Source organism: Bos grunniens, chromosome 15 (assembly GCF_055505025.1).
Source record: "Bos grunniens cultivar Pamir isolate PY7600 chromosome 15, Bosgru_T2T1.0, whole genome shotgun sequence".
Lineage (NCBI taxonomy): Eukaryota > Metazoa > Chordata > Mammalia > Artiodactyla > Bovidae > Bos > Bos grunniens.
Window position 1 is genome coordinate 27,288,172 of NC_141179.1, and position 8,496 is coordinate 27,296,667.

The window sequence follows — 8,496 nt, forward strand, 5'->3', positions numbered from 1 at the left end:
ATGAATGTCACAAATCCTGGCATACAGTAGGTGCTCAGGAAATCTGTGTCAAATGATGAAGCAGCTGGCTCTGTGATAGAGCTTGAATCTGAAATGGACAGTGATGAGAGGCACCAGTCATCAGGGTGAATCCCCAGACCCAGCAGTTCTTCTGCAAAGAAGCCATCGCTTTCCAGGTGAGATTTTAGGAGTACCTCTGCTTTATCGTAGGCTTACAAGATAACTTCCACTAAAGAACCAAACCTTTAGTTTAAGAGTAATCAAGCTTTTTATCCCCTTTAGAAAATGCAAGTCTACTCAAGAGAAGTAGAATTTTTAAACTCATCAGTCATTAACACCTCAGAGTGAATGGGTTTCTTGGATCCTTGAACAGAAAGCATGAGACGAAGGGTGACTGAGAGGACGGGGAGGAAGGAAAAAAGAGAATGGAGAGTGAGGAGGCAAGGAAAGGCCCTTGCCCAGACTCACTGCAGCCAGCCTTGAGGGTTCCTGTCACCACTGGTAGAGTATAAATGATGTGGCAGATACGTAGCTGATGCCTTGCACACATTACTCCTGATCCCCACAAGCCCCAAGCAGGACAGAAATACTCCCCGCATCTTACCCGAGAGGCACTCAAGGTCCCATGAAGGTAAAGTTGTTGCCGGTATATTTGAGGTTCTTCCTTCATTGTGAAAGAATTTGGAGACAAAGTGATAGGTAAGAAGTAGATTTATTTAGAGATACACACTCCACAGAGTATGGGCCATCTCAGAAGGAGAGAGCCCCAAAATACAGAGTGGTTTTTATGGGCTGGGTAATTTGATAGGCTAATAAGTGGGAGGGTTATTCCAACTATTTGGGGGAAGAGGCAGGGATTTCTAGGAATTGGGCCACTGCCCACTTTCTGGTCTTTTATGGTAGGCCTTGGAATTGCCATGGTGCTGGTGGGTTTTTCATTTAGATGCCAATGTGTTACAATGTATGTATGAGGATCAAAGCCTATTGGGATTCAAATCTTCAGCCATCTTGGACCTAGTCGGTTCTCAGCCATTTTTGTCATGTTTTATGGCCATGTCAGAGAAGGCAATGGCACCCCACTCCAATACTCTTGCCTGGAAAATCCCTGGACGGAGGAGCCTGGTAGGCTGCAGTCCATGGGGTCGCTGAGGGTCAGACACGACTGAGTGACTTCACTTTCACTTTTCACTTTCATGCATTGGAGAAGGAAATGGCAACCCACTCCAGTGTTCTTACCTGGAGAGTCCCAGGGACGGGGGAGCATGGTGGGCTGCCATCTATGGGGTCGCACAGAGTCGGACATGACTGAAGCAACTTAGCAGCAGCAGCAGCATGGCCGTCATTCTTTTAAAGATTGTGTCTGCCCCCTTCCCTCCTGTTTCAAAGGGACTTGCCCAAGACCACACAGTAAGTAAGCAGCAGTACTGGGATTTGAACCTTGGTCTTACTGCCTCCAAAATGTTAGGTGCTTTTTCCTCCCAATGCAATGATTCCTTCCCAAAATTATGGAATAATTTATGGATGAAGTCATAAATTTAACCCTCCTCACTGCAAAGGGCAGGATGGAGTCAATCAGAGAGTTCCATCAAGATCAGGGACAACCACAGCCAGAAGTCTAACACACCTAAAACTGTCAACATATATAGTAATGGTAATAACAACAGTAATAGCAGCTACTTGCAAAGCACTATGGCTAGGATCACATTAAACACTTTATACAGATCCCCTCATGCATTCTTCACCTCAGTCCTAGGAGAGTGGGGCTTTTATTATCCTCATTTGATAGAGAAGGGAGCTGAGGTGTAATGATGTTAAGTACATCCCCTCAAATTACACAGCGAGTGAGCTAGGAGGCAGACTCCAGAGTTCAAGCTCTCACTCTCGTCCACCTATCTGTGGAGTCCAGCTTCTGAACTTGCCATGGGCACGCTGCTCCTTCTCTGAGTGGGGCGAGCTTCCTCCTTCTTCCCCAAACAGCTGCCCATTACCTGGGGTACAGCACGGCCCCTGCCCCACTTCTCTGCACCACCCCGCCGGCCACGTGGGCAAACACCCTGCCTCTCCCCAGGCAGGGGACGCCCGATTTGCATAACTTAATTAAATTCTGCATTCTCGTTTTCGAAGGAGCAGGCCTATGAAGGATGCTGAGTGCACGGTCTTAAGGCAAATCAACGTAGATGATGAAAGAGCCTATTTCGGTTAAGCAAATTATGAGGAGGCGGGCGATGTCCTCACTCTAATAATTTCCCGTGAATTATTTATATGGAAACTGCAATTACATCGGGCAAAACAGTGTTGTGTGCATAAAGCTCACTTAATTACCCAACCACCTGTTGGGACACTGGGTTCTCCACGAGTCCATTTCTTCACCCAATAGGTCCTACTTCTGGGAGGGCAGGGGACTTGGGGGCCTGAGGCAGGCGGGGCTGGGAGGAAAACCTTGGCTGCCGGCAGAAGAGATGGAACCTGGGGTCTCGACTCAGACTGAGTCCCCATCCTGGCTCCTCTGGTCCAGCCTGGAGCTAGAAGCCCATTCTCCAGGCCCTGGGCAGAGCCTGGCCCATCTCTGCCTCCACTTCATCCCTGAAAAGGAAACAGTGAGGAGTAAGAAAGCGGCTGAGAGAAGAAGGAAGAAACCAGCCCCACACCCCTCCCAACAAACCCTTTAACCAAAGCAAACCAGACTCCTTTCATCAGGGCCCGGTTGTTTAACTGGAAATGAGGGTTGCCATGGCAACCATCCTGTCACATAGTACTTCTTACCACTTGCCAGCGGGAGAGGCGTTGATGTGTAGAGTAGAACCCTGGCTGGGTGGGGAAGGTCGGGGAGGTGGGGGTGCGTCGTTGGTGATCCATTTGTTGAAACACAAGTCACATAGGCCTGTCCCTAACCCAGGGTATTTCAAGTTCATCTCTCCCTTTTCCAGATCATGGGGTGGGGTGTGGAGGTGAACCTCTCCTTCTACTCACCCCCACCCTCCCCGGGAGAAAAACATTGTAAATGTCAGAAATCTGATGGCACTGTCAAAAAATACATGAAATTGGCTATAGAAGAAATCGCGAGACATACGTTCTCCTTTGTTCTGTGACTGTAAAAATCATGAAATTTCTTCAAGAGAGGGTAAAAATAAAGAAGAATGATGACCATTGGGAGAGGTTGGACAGGGGGCTTGGGAGTCTGTCCCAAGACTGGGGGAAGTGGTACTCCCTTCACAACAGTGTTTTAACCACGTTGGCACAGGGCCCAAGCCACAGACAGAGGTCTGGTGAAGAGGTGAGTAGATAAAGAGGGTCAAGGAAGCTCTAGATGTGGGATGGGGAGGAGCGATGGATGCCAAGAGCTGCCTAGTTAGCGGGGGACCGAGAATCCAGGCTTCTCACTCCGTCTGTCACTTAGTACTGGGTAACCTTGAGAAACTGATTAACAGAAAAAAACAGTAGCTGTGAAGTTCAATATGATGATTGTAACACCCTGATTTATTCCACTATTAATGAGAGAAATAATGAATGAATTTATTCCACTTGAAAGTGAAAGTTGCTCAGTCGTGTCTGACTCTCTGCAACCCCATGGACTACACAGTCCATGGAATTCTCCAGGCCAGAATACTGGAGTGGGTTGCCTTTCCCTTCTCCAGGGGATATTCCCAACCCAGGAATCAAAACCAGGTCTCCTGCATTGCAGGCGGATTCTTTACCAGCTGAGCTATCAGTCTATCAGGGAGTTGGTAAAGAATCCACATGCAATGCGAGAGACCTCGGTTTGATTCCTGGGTTGGGAAGACCTGCTGGAGAAGGGATAGGCTACTCACACCAATATTCTTGGGCTTCCCTTGCGGCTCAGCTGGTAAAGAATCAGCCTGCAATGCGGGAGATCTGGGTTTAACCCCTGGGTTGGGAAGATCCCCGAGAGAAGGGAGAAGGGAAGATTCCCTGAAGAAGGGAAATTCTACCCACTCCAGTATTCTGGCCTGGAGAATTCCATGGACTGCGTCCATGTGGTCACAAAGAGTCAGACATGACTGAACGACTTTCACTTCACGTAGTGAGTGAATACAATAACAGTTGTATTTAATAGTTCCAAACAACAAGATAGCTCGCATATTTGGTTGTTTTTGTTCAGTCACTAAGTCGTGTCTGACTCTTTGAGACCCGCATGGACTGCAGCACGCCAGGCTCTTCTGTCCTTCACTATCTCCCAGAGTTTGCCCACGTTCATGTCCATTGATTCAGTGATGCTATCTAACCATCTCATTCTCTGTTGCCCTCTTCTCCTTTTGCCTTCAATATTTCCAAGCATCAGGGTCTTTTCCAATGAGTGGAGCATGTGTGGAGCCTTGACTACATGCCAGCCAGTATGTTGAGCTTTATACACATTTATCACAACTCCCATTTCACAGACAAAGAAACTGAGGCTGAGAGCGTAAGTAAGTTGTCCCAGCTACAAAGCTAGAAGTGACAAAGTCAGCATTCAAACCCAGATCTTTCTGACTCAAAACTCGTGCTCTTACCACTGGAAAAAAGTTTGGAGGATCAAAATTCAAGTTGCCTGAGAGTCCAGCTGACGTCACCAATGCCATCCTTCCCCATCTGGTCTAGAACTGGCTGCTAAGCAGGGAAGAAATGGAGTGTTTTTTCTCCGTTAAAGATTTACCATGTATAAATGTATGAGAATATTAAAGGCAACAATTAACTTTATTGGAAACCTTATATTCTCCAGCCTCATTAGAGCTGCCAACAAGATCTATTATTAGTATTACTATGCAGATACTGTAATAAAAAGGGTATTTAAAGTGGATAGTTTGGCAATGAAATAAAATAGCTTTTCTCTCTCTTTCTTTTCCTTTTTAAGATATATGTGTGTATCAGAGAGGGTCTGGAGCAAGGCAAAGCCTCATGGGATGCAAGGACTGAAGAGCTCAAAAAATGTCCCTCTACAACCATCGAAGATGCTGAGAGAAGGTGGGGGCCCCCTGAAGGTCACTGGAGCCCTGTCCACCTCAGTGGGATTGACCCTAACACTGTGCAGAAGAGGAGTTCTGCGGGGGAGAAGCCCCCGCTTGTTGGAATGGTCACGTGTGATTGGACCCAGCTGCCACCTTTGAGATTGTGAGTGTTTCCCCAAATTCCTCATGGGAGCTTCAGCCTCTTCCATCTCATCCTCTCTTCTCAATGATGGCTTAAACTCAGAGAATGACCCCACCCCCTTCCTCCATCCTCCCCACACCCCTGCCTTGGGTTATGGAAAGAACAGAAATAAGAGGAGCCTGCCTCCCTGCCTTCTTATTCTGGCTTGTGTACCCTCATCAGCCTGCCCTTCTCAGCCACTGTCTCAATGCAGAAGGCTCCCTGGATGGGGGGAGGATTTCTCCTGGGTCTGTTCCAGAAACAAATGGAACATGGGGGGTGCTTAGACTTTCTCATTCCTGGACTGGCTTGCTCTTGTAGCACAGGGAAGTCACTGCCCTCCCTCCCAACGCCACCTACCTGTTCCCAGTCTCTGCACCAAGCCCAGGATAGGTGAGCCAGGAGGGGCAGGAGATACCCAATTCCTGACTCACTGGAAGCATCCTTGGATCTGTTAAATGGAAAATTCTCCACTTAATTAAAGCCTTAGCCCTCCTGTGAGGACCTAGCTGTGTAAGCCCTCATGCTTATGATTATTACTCCTTTTATTACTACTAATAGTCACCATTTTATTGTGTGCTATGTGTCTACTCATTTAATCTTCACAATCAGCCTGTAAGGCAGATGATGTTGCTATCTTCATGTTGTGAGAAAACTGAGGTTCAGGGAGCTGGTGGAACTCACCCAGCCATCATCCTTGCCAATCCAGACCTTTGCAATAACCTTCTAACCAGTCTCCCAAGTTCCACTCTCGATCCCCTGCAATTTGCTCTACATGGAGCAACAAGTTATAAACCTGGGGCACAAGTCATCCTTCCTTGTGCCCCAGGGCCTTTGCACTGGCTGTTTCCTGCCTCAGTAGAATGTTCTTGCTCCAGATTTCCTCTTTATCATCATTCAGATTTCAACTCAAAGAGGTCTTACCCGACCACTCTTCTAGACACACACCTTCTTGTCCTCTTCTATACTACTATGTGCCTAGAACAGTACCTGAAACACAGCAGGTACTATTAAATACATAGTAAACATTTCTTGGAAACAGATGGTTCTTGGTCAGCTTTTAAATGAGTCACACAGCTATGTGTGAGCAGCTCAAGGAGAACTTGGCTGAAGGTCATCCACTTTGCCAAGGGCACTTGGGATATTGGTGAAAAAAAATGAATCTGAAGTCAACTTGTGCCTTATAGATAAGCATGCTGCTGCTAAGTTGCTTCAGTCATATCCGACTCTGCGCGACCCCATAGACGGCAGCCCACCAGGCTCCCCCGTCCCTGGGCTTCTCCAGGCAAGAGTACTGGAGTGGGGTGCCATTGCCTTCTCCAATGCATGAAAGTGAAAAGTGAAAGTGAAGTCGCTCAATCGTGTCCGACTCTTAGCGACCCCATGGACTGCAGCCCACCAGGCTCCTCCATCCATGGGATTTTCCAGGCAAGAGTACTGGAGTGGGGTGCCATTGCCTTCTCCGATAGATAAGCATAGTCAAAAATAAAATTTCTGGGACTTTCCTGGAAGTCTGGTGGTTAGAGCTTCATGCTTCCAGTGCAAGGGGCCACAGGTGTGATCCCTGGTCAGGGACCTAAGATCCCACAAGCTGCTCAGCATGGCCAAAAAAAAAAAAAAAAAAAAGAGAGAGAGAGACAGAGACATCTTATAGAACTCAAGCCTTACCAGTAAACATTCCTTGGAAAGATGTTAGCAAATTTGTTTAAGGCTTCATGTTCTGAGTTGTAGCAGGAAGTCAAATTCAGGTCTGCTACTGCTGCTAAGTCACTTCAGTCATGTCCGACTCTGTGTGACCCCATAGACGGCAGCCCACTGGGCTCCTCTGTCCCTGGGATTCTCCAGGCAAGAACACTGGAGTAGGTTGCCATTTCCTTCTCCAATGCATAAAAGTGAAAAGGGAAAGTGAAGTGGCTCAGTCGTGTCTGACTCTTCGAGATCCCACGGGCTGCAGCCTACCAGGATCCTCCACCCATGAGATTTTCCACGTGAGAGTACTGGAGTGGGTTGCCATTGCCTTCTCTGAAATTCAGGTCTGTCTGACCCTTAATAATGTAGCAGGTATATGTGTGGTTCAGATGTTCAGGTGAAGGACGAGTGGGCTGCAGGCTGCCCAGGACTCTCATGGACTACTCATCAGGAGTCCAAATATAAATCCTTCACAGGACCTGACTGGCAATCCCAGCAATGAGAAGGCCAGGTAAGGAACAATCTACAACCTAAGGGGAGGAGCAGCTCCCAGAAAGGAGAGGGGAAGGCTCAAGTGTAAGTCCCAGGGTGCTGGGAATGTGGTTAAGACACGGCACTTCCAAAGCAGGGGGTGTGGTTTCTATCCCTAGTCGGGAAACTAAGATCCCTCATGCCATGCAGGGTGACCAAAAATTTTTTAAGAAAAGAGTGAGTCCTGGGTGCTGCAAAACGTAGCCTGGAGCCCAGGGCCACCTGAGTGAGCGATGCTTGGCTGTTTGAACCCCTCTCCAGGCTCCCAGGACCCACTGATCCCAGACGCCATTCATTGACTTGTTTCTCTCTCCCACAGAGATCCCTGGATGGGACTGTCTGGCAAACTTCAGTTGTGGGGGGATGGGGGGTGGGGGCTCAGGACCTGTTCTCATCAGCTGTGTACCTGAGGTCAGTTCGGGACTTCCCTGGAGCAACCTCTTACCCTAAAACAACAGAGGTCAGGCTACATGGGGCTTGCTGTGCTAAGCCTCAGTGCCCGTAAGATTTCACACACTTAGCTCCCAGAAGACCTGACAGAGGTCAACTGTGCCTTCCATCCACAACCAGGGCAGGCGGTCCCAGCCCTCACTTTTAGTATACATGAAAATATCTGGCATGCTGGCAATTGAGTACTTACTACTGAGCCCAGGCCTGAATTGCGGGGAGGTGGAAAGAATGCAGAAAACACAGGCCTCTTCTTGAACACTGGACAGCTAACCAAGAGAGAGGGCCTGCCTGTGCATGCGCGCGCGTGCACGCGCGCGCACACACACACACACACACACACACACTGCTTCACAGGCTACGAGTGTGGGCTGCATCAGACCAACAGGCTCACGTCCAAATCCTGACTCAGCTACTTGCAATTTGGGTGATTATTTCAAACCATCTAAGTCCCGAGTTTCCCGTGTGCAATGCACAATAATGCGCACACACCCCACAGTACTGTTGTGAGAGTGAAGAGCAAAGCCCATCGCAAGGGGCCAGGCACCTGCACGCTCGTAAAGACAACAGGAGCAGCAGTTGCAGTCACAGTAGCTGTTACGGGAAACAGCCCACAGGCCACATTTTAAGAAGTACAAATTAACTAATTAATTTCAGACTAAAGCAGGTCATAAACGCTAAGACGACCGTGATGGTGATACACCT